This window comes from Hyperolius riggenbachi, chromosome 3 (genome assembly GCF_040937935.1).
Source record: "Hyperolius riggenbachi isolate aHypRig1 chromosome 3, aHypRig1.pri, whole genome shotgun sequence".
Taxonomy (NCBI): Eukaryota; Metazoa; Chordata; class Amphibia; order Anura; family Hyperoliidae; genus Hyperolius; species Hyperolius riggenbachi.
The window spans coordinates 88,916,282-88,930,483 of record NC_090648.1 but is presented as its reverse complement, the minus strand read 5'-3'; the positions used below and the strand labels follow the sequence as shown (position 1 = coordinate 88,930,483).

Genomic DNA, 14,202 nt, shown 5'->3' with positions numbered 1-14,202 from the left:
TAGCTGCAACTTGATGAGGTGAAGCCTCTAACTGACTGTGCCCCTCAATCACCGGGGCTGGTAAGGGAGCAGGCACAGTATCAGCAGCAGAAGTAGAAGGAACTGTAGATTCCGCCATTGCTGAATCCTTTATCTCTTTAATGGCCGAGGCCATCTCAGACCGCATCCATCCCATCAAGTCCTTAAATACCACTGGGGATTCCTCCTTTACCACCTTCTCTCTACAAGACTGGCACAGTTTCTTCGTAGAGGAAGAATAGAAGCGAGAGTTGCACATAACACAGCGTTTCTCAGTTCTACCAGAAGATTGTCCCCCTTGACCTTGCTGAGACACAGCCTTGTCTTTGTCTTTATCACCTTTTGGGGCTTTCGGCTAAAAAGAAATAAAGACAGACTGTCAGCCTTACAAGGTGGACCTATGATTACAAATCAACTCCCTCAAAGCCTGAAAAATTACAGCTCACCAGAGAGGGGATAGCGCCAGACTCCGCAGAAGTCAGAGGAGAAGGGCCTACAGCGTCCTCCATGATCACCGACAGCAATGGTGATCGTGGCTAACATTCACATATATATACCCCTGTTAATTACCTGCAGCTGAAGTCAATCTTAACACCGCCGCGGCCCCTGCCGCTATGCCGTCAGCTGACTCGTCATGCGGGACGCATGCGCATGACGTCACTTCCACCCGGAACTTCCGGTTTCGCGCTCCTGCCGCCATAAAGCTTCCGCATCTCTAGGAGAAGCCTCCTCCACGCTGTGCGCTGGACCAGCTGAGTCCCCTGCTCAGCCTTACTATGCCCGCGCTGCACGCTGCACTCGCCGCCTGACGTAGTAGCACCTGGAGACCTCTCAAAGCGTCCCGTCCGGGACAGGAAAAACAACTGAATACCTTTTGTGAGTAACATCTTTATATACTACTCCTGCCTGCCTGTTATGCAAATTTGTATCTTCTAGCTTCCTGTCCAAAGTTTGGGAGGGAGACAAGTCTCATAGGAGGGGTGCTGTCAGGAGGACGTTCTGGGAAATAAAGGTGCATTTTTTTCAGTTTTGCGTCCATCCCTAATTACAAGCCCATAGCGTATAAAGTAACAGTGTTATACCCTCTTGACATAAATATTTTAAAAAGTTCAGTCCCTAAGGTAACTATTTATGTATTTTTTTTAATTGAATTTTTTTTATTATTATTATAAAAACAAAAAAATTGGGGAGTGTGGGAGGTAATGAGTTAATTTTTAATGTATAACTAATGTATTTGTATATGCAAAATGCTTTAGGGTGTAGTTTTACTATTTGGCCACAAGATGGCCACAGTAAGTTTTTGTTTATGTGACCTGCAAGCGTACAGGAAGTACCTGCAAGCGTACAGGAAGTACGCTTGCAGGAAGTTCAGGGAGGCTGGGCAAATTTTTTTTTCACAATGATCGCGCTGCGATCATTGCGGGGGGCTTAGATCGACGAACGGGAAAGGTTTTTCCCGTTCATTGATCTCCGGGCAAGCGGGCGGCGGCGTGCACGAGCGCGGGGGCGCGTGGACGAGCGAACCTTTGGTGGTAACAGGGTGGAAAAAGGGACAGAGAAATCCGTCCCACTGGGGGTAAAGTGGTTAAGACTCATTTTGCATTATTTCCATTGCATTTTAAGGTGGCCTGAAAAAAAGCAAAAGTTTTTTTCATTTGACTGAAAAATCCGATCGGATTTCCAGTTTTCTTCGATTTTTATCGATCCGGAATGCCAGATATTTTTCTTCATTCTTTCTAAAGATTGTATGGTGTGTGTTAGATTGTCAGTTTATTTATATACACACCCTAGCAATTTTGTCAGAGTTTCCAATCATAAACATAATTGGGGAAAAATTGAACATACGTGTGTGGTACATTGTAACATTTCAAAAAGATGACCAATCAGTCAGAAAAATTGATAGCAATTCTTAAATTGAACAGATATTTAAAAAAAAAATTGTATGGTGTGTGGCCACCTTTAGGTAGGGGGATACACTTGTCTTTCAGTTTTCTGTGTGCGTTTTTCTCAGGGCTGTAGAGTCGAAGCAATTTTGGGTACCGGAGTTGGAGGTTTCATAAGCTAAGGAGTCGGATGATTTCTGTACCAAATCCACAGCCCTGGTAACTATTAGACTAAGGAGTCAGAGTTTGAGCCATTTTGGGTACCTGGAGTTCGAGTCAGAGTGTACCGTATTTTTCGGAATATAAGACGCACTTTTTCTCCCCCAAAAGAGGGGAGAAAAAGACCCTGTGTCTTATAGTCCGAATGTGCAGTAAAGTGTCCCCCCACAAGCAAGTGCAGGACACAGTGGAAGCCCTCACGTATACAGCCGTAAGCTCTGAGTCCTGCATTCTTCCTGTATCCTCCTTCCAGCGTGCCATGTCCGGTTCACTAACTCAACCCCCTCTGCCTGCTTACAGTGTGCTGGACCCCACTCTGATGACCTCCTGTGGCCAGTGTTCACCCTCCCGCTTGTCACCGCTACTCTGTTCCCGCACAAGTGGCCAGTGTTCTCCGCACCCCCGCTGGTCGCCTCCCTCTGCTAACCTCTTCACATTCCGCTCTCCATGCCGCTTGTCACCGCTACTCCGATGTGTTCCTGCACACATGGCCAGTGTTCTCCCCACTCCCACTGGTCGCCGGTGCTCTACTTACTTAGCTTGCACACATGCCGTTCTCTATCCCGGTCATCACCGCTGCTCTGCCCCGCCTCTCATACCTTCTGCACGTGTGAGAGCATGATTTCCACACACGCGGTGTTGCTGGACCCAAGCTGCGGGAAGAGATGCCGGTGCAGTACCAAGGTAGCACGATCGGACGGGCCAAGCAACAGCTGCCCCAGCTGTGTCCATTGGGGCAGTGGCGGCAGCAATGAGTGCGAGGTGAGTGGTCACGTTATACATGCCTGGGCATCACGTGCAGCAGATCTGCTTCATCCCAGCCAGAGCGTGTCCATCATGGCAGTGGCAGCAGCAATGAGGGAGAGTGAGTAGATCGGTAAAGCAAGACATGTCCGGGGACCTCAGCTTAAACTACCATAATTCCTATGAATGCAGACCATCATCCAGGACAGGGGAGGGTCGTGCATGGTACTGCCAGTTGGCTACTGCCACCTCTTAATCTATGTAAGCATAGAGTACTCTAGGCAGTAGCACAAATGTTACTGCCGATCACAGCTTCCATAGAAGATTACCAAATATCTGTAAGTTTATGGACAGACTCTCAGTACAGTACAACACCAAACAAAAGCTGTTTGTGTGCGCATCTGCCCAGACTCCTTTTTGCAGCGACTATGTTGTGGGTAGGAAAATGCACATGGGGAACAATATAATGTGAGCTTCCTGTAAAGGAAACCTGCATAATGATAGACAGCTTGGGGAAAAAAGGCTCCATAAGATACTCCTGCACTATGGACGCACCAGGTTTAGTATATAATTTTTTATATCCCCCCTTTTTGTCCTCTAAACCTGGGTGCGTCTTATGGTCCGGAGCGTCTTATAGTCCGAAAAATACGGTATATTTTCATAAACTGAGGAATCTGAGTTGGATGAGTTTTGTAGCGAATCCACAGCCCTGTTTTTTTCTGAATGAATTTTCGGCATACCATGTGTGTTTGTATGCAGAAAAACGCGCACATTTTTTTCACTGCAGCTAATGTAATTAATAGAGAAAACTGACAAAATGTGCAGAATTATCCTGCAGATGTCAATACATTGGGCTTGATTAACTAAACCGCGCTAATTCATAGCACGGCCGTGCTAGCATTTTTGCCCACGTTTTTGTGCGCAATCGCAAATTTGCGTTTGTGTGAGAAAATTCGCGCAAACCGCTAGCATGGCCGTGCTATGAGTTAGCACAGTATAGTGAATCAAACCCAATGTGTGAACTACCCATTGACTGACATGAGTTCTCGCGCACAAAAACTGTCAAGTGTGTCCCCTGCCTAATAGGGCCTTTTACACTGGTAGTTGTGCGGTGCAATGAGCCCCACCAGAACAATACACTGCCTGCAGTAGTACAAGCATAAAGTCTATGGACTGTACGCGGCAATGGGCGGGCAGGCTGCTATGTGACTTATTTTTCAGAATATGCAACGTATATATTGAAAAAGGAGACTAAAACCTTATAGAAAAATCTTGCACTTGTATTAAAACACCATAAAAAAGTAACTGAGCTCTAAGGCAAAGCTACCAAAACAGAAAAAAACGAGACAGGCTATAATAACAAAAAACAATCACGGAGATATAACAAAATCAATGGCTGGTTATAATATCCCTTTAGGCCACGTTCACAGTGATCTGTTGCAGTGTAACCGCATCTTTGTAACACGGCTTACCGCACTGCAATGCACCACAGTTTGGCGGTAGTGTTGCGATATAACGGGTCGCGGCATTGTAACGCGGTGGGTGCAGTGTGTTACTGCTAACCGTGTGCGTTAACAGCAAGTGTGAAGCATATTTTCCACTCAGACTTGAGGAAGGGTCAGGAGACTCGTAACATGCAGTGTGTCTTGTTCAATAAACCACAAACGCAAGTTTAAAGCCTGTGGAGTGCCTTTTTATATATTGGTGGAGTACTTACTTGGCAGGAGTGGTGTACCTGCAGAGAAAGAGCACCGGCAACAGCTACCTATACCAGGTTAGCCAAATCTGAGCACCAAGGTGGAGATTATTTTCCATAGACTGTATGCCTCACTGTACCCAATGCAATGTGAGCATAATGTGCAGCGCCACTGTCCCAATCCATGGACGGAAGGTGCTGCACATCTTACCCATTGAAGGACCACTATCGTGAAAATGCTAAAAATTACGATACATATCAACACATACAAGTGAGAAGTACCTTTCTCCTAGAGTAAAATAAGCCATAAATTACTTTTTTCTATGCTTCTGTCGCTTGCAGCAGGTACTTCAAATCTGACAGAACCAACAGGTTTTGGACTAGCCCCTCTACTCATGGTGGATTCCCAGAGCTTTCTTTATTTTCAAAAGCACTTCGTAAATAGCAGTTGCTCTATCCAACTGCCAAATAAGTGTGCAGGGAGCAAGGAGGCTGGCCAGAATCCTATACAATAAAACCTAACTGTTCCTTGCGTCATCCTCTTTCCCTGTCTGTGTGTCCGTGTTTTTTTTGTGGGTGGGTGCGCGTGCACTGACTGGCGGCAGTGGCGCGTGAAGAGACCCAGAGCCCGTTTTTAAACGGGCTTAGGTCAACTAGTCTTTGTATAAATCTTTTGCAGAGTGTCTTTATAAATTATAAAGGGCATGCTGAGAATCCCCTATGTGGAGATGGACTAGTCCAAAACCTGTCGGTAAGGTCAGATTATTACTGCCTACAGCAAGTGACAGCAAAATAGGAGAAAAGTCATTTATGGCTCATTTTACTTTGGAAGAAACATACTTCTCATTTGTATGCGTTTACATGCATTTGAAATTTTAGCATTTTCGCAATAGTAGTCCCTTTAAAGTGAATAGGAACCGCATTTAAAAAAAAAATGAAGCAAATACTTACCTAAGGAGAGGGAAGGCTCTGGGTCGTATAGAGCCTTCCCTCTCCTCTCTCGGTGCCCTCTGTCCTGTGCTGGCTCCCCCCGTTTCAATCCCCCACCGAAAGGGTATTTGGAAGTCTTCGGGAGCCGTGTCCTCCCGAAGACGTGCGGCTCCATACTGCACAGGCGTGAGCTTGCAAGAGAGCGTGCTTGCGCAGGTGCAGTACAGGGCCGCCCTTCTTCAGGAGCACTCGGGCTCCCTGAAGACTTCCGAAGCCTCCTTCGGCCGGGTAAAGCAGTATTTGACTAAATTAGTCAAATACTGCTACCGGGGGAGCCAGCACTGGAACGAGGGGACCAGGAGAGGAGCGGGAAGGCTCTATAGGACCCAGAGCCTTCCCGCTCCTTGGGTAAGTATCTGTCTCTTTTTTTAAAATGTGGTTCCCATTGACTGACAAGGGTTCTGGCCACTTCAGTGCAGTTCCACAACCAACAACTGTTTCGATCCATTGCATTCCTGCTGCTACAGGGAACGTAAAGCAACGGCCACTGTGTTGGTAGCTTAATAGAATGCAGTATGAAACATGATGCTCTGCTGGCATGCAGCAAGATACATACACGGTGTTTAGGCATGCACACCACACAATTACCACAATTATGTTTTTTACAAGCCAGGAAGATTAAGGAAAATTCTGGCAGTTACTGCCAGCAATATAAGGTACTGTACTTTTACTCCCAGCAATAAATCCCTAATTCACAGTTCTTATGAGTAAAGTAATGATTGTATGCTAACAGAGATTACCCATTTTCTGAGGGATGGGGATTAAGAATTGCTCATTAGTGTAGGTAGATAGACAGGAGCAGAACAACATCCACAACACACCTGAGTGCAATAAGCAACCTTATCCTCAGAAGGGCTATGGTGGTGAATTCACTGCTTGTCAGCTGCTCCCGAGCACTGGCCGGGTGGTTGAACGCTGTCTCCCCTATAAAGTCATGTCAGAGAAGGTACAGCCGTGTTCAGCAGCAATAAGTCACTTTTTCTGTTGGGTGAACAGTGTGTCAATCGATGACACGTGTGGTGGACTCGATCCCTCAAGTGACAGTTTGCGGCCCAATAATGTACAGACGCCACACCAGCCTGGAGAATAGCATCACATTTGTTGCTATGGAGGGAGGTCCAGGTATGATATGCAGCGTACAACGGTGTGGCTTCCCACGGATCGGGTGAAAGGGGAGAAAATGCACTTGGGGGTAGCTTCAGCATTGCCAGATCTTTAGGCAACCGCTGTACACCCACTATGCAATGATGCTACCTAGAATCTCAGCGCAGGCGGTCTTTACCATCCACTCTGACTGGGTTTAAAGGATAGCAGAGCCAAAAACATTAGGGGGGGGGGAAGCAAGCAAGTAGGGGTTGCTGTCCTGATGGCCACCGCTTCCCCGGGAGCATCGTCCGGGTTACCGGAGTCAGGCATCACTGCGCCTGCACTGGCCTGGCTGCACGCGTCCTACAGCGCATGACCGAGGCCAGGAAGGACATCATGATTACACAGCCCCCCGATTGTTTTCCTTTTACTTCACAGAGTTAGGTGCTGTATTTTTTGTATTTTGATTACTACTAAAAAAGGAACCATTGTGAAAATCTTAAAATGTAAAACACATACAAATAAGAAGTACATTTCTCCCAGAGTAAGATGAGCCATACATTACTTTTCTCCTATGTTGCTGTCACTTACAGCAGGTAGTAGAAATCTGACATTACCGACAGATTTTGGGCTAGTCCATCTCTTCATGAGGGATTCTCAGCATGGCCTTTATTCTTTATAAAGACATTCCCTGAAAATGATTTACACAAAGATGCTGGCCAGCCTCCCTGCTCGCTACACACTATTTTGGCAGTTGGACGGAGCAACTTCCATTCACTAAGTGCTTTTAAAAATAAAGAAAACCCTGAGAACCTCCCTATGAAAAGATGGGCTAGTCCAAAAATCTGTCGGTAACGTCAGATTTCTACTACCTACTGTAAGTGACAGCAACATAGGAGAAAAGTAATTTATGGCTCATTTTACTCTGGAAGAAATGTATTTCTTATTTGTATGCGTTTTAAATTTTAAGATTTTCGCGAACATTCCTCTTAAGTAAAATCCCTATATGGGAAGATTGATCGAGACAGATCTTTCTCTGATTGAATCTGACTGAGATCTGTTGCCTGCCCCATACACCACAAGCCGAGAAATCTCTCAGGAATCGGCCTCGACGCTGCATCCGCCGCCACACTGCCCCTTGTTGCTCCTAAATTAAAAATATGACTCCCCCCCGTGCAGTATACTTTACCTGTCTTTGTCCGCAATCTGCATACACACACCCCATGTGGTTTCCGGCGTGTACATGGGCGTGTGTTAAGTCACACACGCACCCATGTTACACTGGCCACCCCGTGGGGCGCATGCATGCAGACGGAGACAGCGGACACAGACAGGTAACGTTTACTGTACCCGACACACTTTACATTAGAGGGAGGGGACAGTGTTGCTCATTCCGATATTGTACACCGTTACCGCCATGCACACGATTGAGCATTTTGCCCGTACATCTTGCAGCACGTCCAATCCATACATGCAACCAATTTCGGTCCACAACTGGTTGCACCGTCGATCAGGCATGCACTTGGCAGCACCGATTGGATAATAATAAAAATCAGATGGTCAATGGGCCACCAAGTCGCCTGAAATATGACCAACTTATGTATTTGTATATGTATGTACCCACTGCTGTCTGCTGTACTCTGTACAGCGCTCTAGAAGATGCCGGCGTACATAATTATTCATCAGCTGCTGGATAATTGAATAACATCTCATTCTGATTAGCTTCTAGACATTTCCTGTTATGTGGCAATAAGCACAGAAGGAAAAGTTTTCACAACAAGATGCACTTCTTATATAAAACACACCAGATAATATCTGTAGTCACAGAACAGTAAGTGATATACCCCCTTCCCCCCTAACAGAAACGTATACGAAAATCTCTGGCCACACAACACACACGTGTAATTCCAGCAGGCAAATGAAAAGAGGGATGATCCCAGCAGTACATAATCCCAGCAGACATACAATGTAATCCCTGTATACACAGAATGAGGAAGCTGCCATCCCTGTATATGTGCATAGAAGAGGAAGTGATCGCTGTATATACACACACAGGAGAATATGATCTCTGTTCACACACAGGGAGGAAGTGATTTCTCTATACACACAGGAGGATAAGATCCCTTTAAAACCCAAAGGAAATGTGATCTCTGTATACACTAGTCACCTCTTCTCAAGCTTGCATCACGCTTGCTGAAGCAGTATATCCATGTAGCATGCCGTTTAGTATGGATACCCTGAACCTCTGAGGGTCTGTTGCAGTATCCTCTGCACTTGGGAGCAGGGCTGTGGAGTCAGTACAGAAATCATCCGACTCTTCAGTTTACTGAAACCACCAACTCCAGGTACCCAAAATTGCTCTGACTCCTCAACTTCCGACTCCACAGATCTGTTTGGGGTAGGGGATGCTTGCTAGTCTGTTGGAGGAATGGTAATATGCCTGGTACACACAATGCAATTTTCCATCAGATTGACGGTCGAATTTATTATTTTTGACAGGGCCGATGCGATTTCCGATAATTTTTCTGATGGATTTTCCGATCACTTCTGTACAAAAATCTATCAGAAATCAGATTGGACCTGTCAGAAATAATTGATTTGACCATCAATCTGATGGAAAATTGCAACGTGTGGCCTGGGAACCACTGCTGGCTCTTTGCGGAAAATTGCAACGCACTGCTGCAATTTCCCTACGATTCATGCAGCGATGAATAATTTGGGCTTGCATTCAGTCAATGTGATTGTTCCAAAAATGCAGTCTGATCGCCGAAAGCAAGAGTTGCAGTAAAAGCACCCTCATAGGGTTCCACTGCCATATCGCTTACCCGATCACTGGCAAAACATGAACAGCTTTAAAATACAGCCTGTTGGTTCCAGGCCTAAACCATCCTTCGCCTAAAAATGTTACTTGTCAAGGTTGTCTTCGACAGACAGAATCAAACGTGTGAATGGGCTCAGAGGAAAGCACAGGCCCTTTTTTAACATGTCCAGTGACCTGCTGCCATGCACTTTTCTCTAGAACTTGGCCTTCCACAATCTATTGAAGACTAGGGATGGTACATGAGACAAAAATAATTCTGAGTTGATGCAGGATTATGCAAATTCTGTTCACTAACATATGCATTTTTAAAATGGACCAATAGAATTTCCTCTTGACAGGAGTCCATTTTCAAGCTGCATACATTTCCACACAGAATTTATACAATCCTTTATCAGCTCAGAACGATTTGCAGCTCATTGACCATCCCTATTTAGCACTTGTAAACACTTAGCAGCTTTAACTTTAAAGTGTACCAGAGACAAGATACCATAAAAGTTTTTTTTTCACATACCTGGGGTTTCCTCCAGCCCCATCCGCACAGATCGCCCCCACGCCACCATCCTCAGCCTTCTCCAGCTGCGGTATCGGGTCCCGTAACTTTAGCCAGTCGCGGCCAGCCTACGCAAGAGATAAGTAGAGATCGCACTTCTCTTGCGTCAGACTGGCCGCAACTGGCAGAAGTTATGGGACCCGTTACCGGCAACAGAGCTGACTGAGGACGGCGGCATGGGAGCGATCCGTGTGGATGGGGCTGGAGGAAGCCCCAGGTATGTATACAACTTTTATGGTGTTAAAGGCAGCCATACACTGGTCGATGTGCAATCAGATCGACCAGCTGACAGATCCCTATCTGATCGAATCTGATCAGATAGGGATCGTATGGCTGCCTTTACTGCAAACAGATTGTGAATCGATTTCAGCCTGAAACCGATCACAATCTGTTCAGCTGCTCCTGCCGCCTGTCCTCCCCCCGCGCATACATTACCTGACGCTGGCTCCCGGGCATCTTCTCCGCGCTGCACGGCTCTGTTCCGGCTCCATCTCGGCGCTTCCTGTGTCACTCCGTGACCAGGAAGTTCAAATAGAGCGCCCTCTATTTGAACTTCCTGGGTCACTGCAGTGACCCAGGAAGCGCCGGGATGGAGCGGGTGCAGCGCTGAGAAGACGCCCGGGAGCCCGCATCAGGTAATGTATTTTTCATCGGATCGGCCGCCGCTAGCGACGCGCACTTTACCCGCGGGCGATCGAGGGTAATTTCCCGCACGGCGCGATCGACGGACCGATCCGATTTCGGGAGGAAATCGGATCGTCGGCGGCGTTTACCGCGAACGATTGGCAGCAGATTCGATTCCAGGATCGAATCTGCTGTCGAAACGGCCGGGAATCGGGCCAGTGTATGGCCACCTTTAGTCTCTTGTATCCTTTAAGCTCAGCCTGAAACCTCATCTTATCAGGCAAACATACAGTCTTTCCTGGACCACTCTAATAAGTTCCTTAACCTAAACAACTGTTAATTATCATTTCCACCACAAGTTTAAAGGGCATACAGATGTCCCGGATCTCCCCTGTCTGTCTGGATCCCCATTATGAAATCTATTATTATTTTTATTATTATTATATGCTGCTCAGTTCCTGACTGTACCCCAGTCATTTCAGACCTACCACAAAACACTACTGATAATCTAATCATTGGTGTGTTAATAAATACTGTGTATTGCCTATCATAACGCTCCATAGAAGATACGGATGCTATATAAATCCGATATAATAAAAATACACATAAATTGATATGAAAGATTTACACACACACACAAAAGAATGTGTGATCTCGGTTTATGCACATACACACATGGGAGGAGGTGTGATCTCTGTGTATACAGACACATTAGGACGTGATCTCATTATATACATTCATGCATAAACATACACATGAATGAAGATGAGAGCCTTGAATATACAGTACACACAGTGAAGGAGGTTATCCCTGTACATTACATACAGACACAGAGCATATAGACACATACAGGCACACACTTCATAATAGGGGATTATCTTTCCTGCATATAAAAAAAGAACACATGCACAAGGCAAATTACATACAGTACACAGAGGAGAGGATTGTCTTTGTGTACATATAGAGGGGGGGGGGGGGCAGACAATGTGTGTATGTTTAATATTAATATATGTAAAAATGTATAAACACGAGTCAGGACATATGAATGGAAATGGAAGAGTAGGAGGTGATCTCTGTACAACTACACATAGGGAGATGTGATCTGATCCCAAATACACACAGTATGGACACAGAGCTAGATTGGCAGGGGGTGATCCCTGTAAGGATACACAGAGGGAGATGTGATCTGTCCCCATATACACACTGTAGGGACACATGGGACCATGAGGTGATCCCTGTATGAATACACAGATACACACAAGTTGTAACACAGAGGAGAGTGTGAGTGTGTTAGATACATGGAGGAAGATGAGATCTGTCCCCATATAGACAGGTGATCCCTGTACAAATACACAAAGGGAGATGGGATCTGTCCCCATTCACACACAGGTACACGGAGGGAGATGGGATCTGTCCCCATACATACACATACACACACACACACACACACACAATGGGTGATTCCTGTATAGATACACAGAGGGAGATGTGATCTGTCCCCATACACACACAGGAAACACAGAGGGAGATGTGATCTGTCCCCATACACACGCAGGAGACACAGAGGGAGATGTGATCTGTCCCCATACACACACAGGAGACAGAGGGAGATTTGATCTGTCCCCATACACACACAGGAGACACAGAGGGAGATTTGATCTGTCCCCATACACACACAGGAGACACAGAGGGAGATTTGATCTGTCCCCATACACACACAGGAGACACAGAGGGAGATTTGATCTGTCCCCATACACACACAGGAGACACAGAGGGAGATTTGATCTGTCCCCATACACACACAGGAGACACAGAGGGAGATTTGATCTGTCCCCATACACACACAGGAGACACAGAGGGAGATTTGATCTGTCCCCATACACACACAGGAGACACAGAGGGAGATTTGATCTGTCCCCATACACACACAGGAGACACAGAGGGAGATTTGATCTGTATCCATACACACACAGGAGACACAGAGGGAGATTTGATCTGTCCCCATACACACACAGGAGTCACAGAGGGAGATTTGATCGGTCCCCATACACACACAGGAGTCACAGAGGGAGATTTGATCGGTCCCCATACACACACACACAGGAGTCACAGAGGGAGATTTGATCGGTCCCCATACACACACAGGAGACACAGAGGGAGATTTGATCTGTCCCCATACAAACACAGATACACAGAGGAGCAGGGGGGTGATCCTTGTATAGTTACACACAGGATAATGTGATCTGTCCCCATATACACAGAGGAGGATGGATCTCTGTCTCCATATACACACAGTGGGGACACAGAGGGAGATGTGATCTGTCCCCATATACACACAGGAGACAGAGGAGCAGGGGGTGATCCTTGTATGGTTACACACAGGATAATGTGATCTGTCCCCATATACACACACAGTATGTACACAGAGAAGGATGGATCTCTGTCCAGGATGAGGTTATAGCCACTCCTATATACACAGACACAAGGAATATGCATCAGACAGCTGGGAGGCCCCGGCTCCATCCCTCCAGCATCCCGTGCCTGTATAGCGGGCCGGATGAGGCCTGTTCCCCCACTGTCATGTGTCCGGGCAGCCAGGCCTCACCCCGCCGCCCTCCCCGTGTCCCGGCCACCCCGGCCTCCTCCTCCTACCGGCCAGACCCCAGAGCCGCCGCTCGGCCTCTCCCGTCACCGCGGAGCCTCTTCCCTCCTCCTCTGCGATACCTCCAGGACCCCGCTCACCTGCTGGCCACGCCTCCGCTGGCGTCATTCAACAAACGTCAGCCAATCCTCTCCGCAGCCCCGCAGCACAGTCGGCGGCGACGTCCAATCAGCGGTGACCTCTTTCCGTCGCGAGCAGCCACCCCTTTCCGGCCGCTCGGTTCGGAGTGTCCGGCCTCCTCCTCTCTGGTCACCCAGGAGACGGCGAGCGTGACGTCACGCCGGTTACAAACCAATGTCAGGGCGTGGGAAACCGGGGGCTCCGCCCTCTCGCGTTCGTCTTGGCTGAGGACATTTGATTGACGGGAAAGGGGCGGGACATTGGGATGTGTCATTGACTGGGGCCAGCTACACCGGCGACGTCACTGCGCTATTTATAGCAAGCATGTACGCTCCGCCTTTTAAAGGGGACAGGATGCATTGCTGCTGTCACCAAACGATGGCCAGGCGTGTCATTCTTCTCATGTTGAGTACAGTGCGGGTGATGGGGGCATGCTGGTTCATGCAGTTCCTCGCTAGTTGAGCACATAGAATATGTCTTCTGATGTCCACGGGTGCCATGTGTTCTGCTAGGATAGATTAGGTGTTCCAACTATTTCGTTCACAAACCTGCCACACAGGCTTTGGCCTATAGATGCAGAGGGAATACAGTAGGGAGGTTGCACAATAGACTGCTACACGTGGGGGCTGTCACCAGAGGGGTACTGGTAGCACTCAGGGACTGGGCTAAAAATAGGTAGAAAATCGTTTTTACACTCTTAGGCCCCATTCACACTTGCAAAACGCCTGAAAATGGTGCAGGATACAAATTTTTTTTGAGCTATTTGCATTAATCGCAGGAGATTAACGC

The 14,202-nt window shown here is 47.2% G+C and overlaps 1 protein-coding gene across 2 annotated transcripts in view; it reads right to left on the bottom strand.

The window, feature by feature from the left end:
• LOC137562814 (cAMP-dependent protein kinase catalytic subunit alpha) overlaps positions 1 to 13,576 on the bottom strand; it is a 120,271-nt gene extending 106,695 nt beyond the window's left edge. Inside the window, exon 1 of one of the 2 annotated variants that reach the window (XM_068274529.1) lies at positions 13,374 to 13,576. The gene's annotated coding sequence lies outside the window, so the exon portion shown is untranslated. The other variant, XM_068274530.1, reaches the window with a different exon arrangement.
• Positions 13,577 to 14,202: the final 626 nt, after the last annotated feature.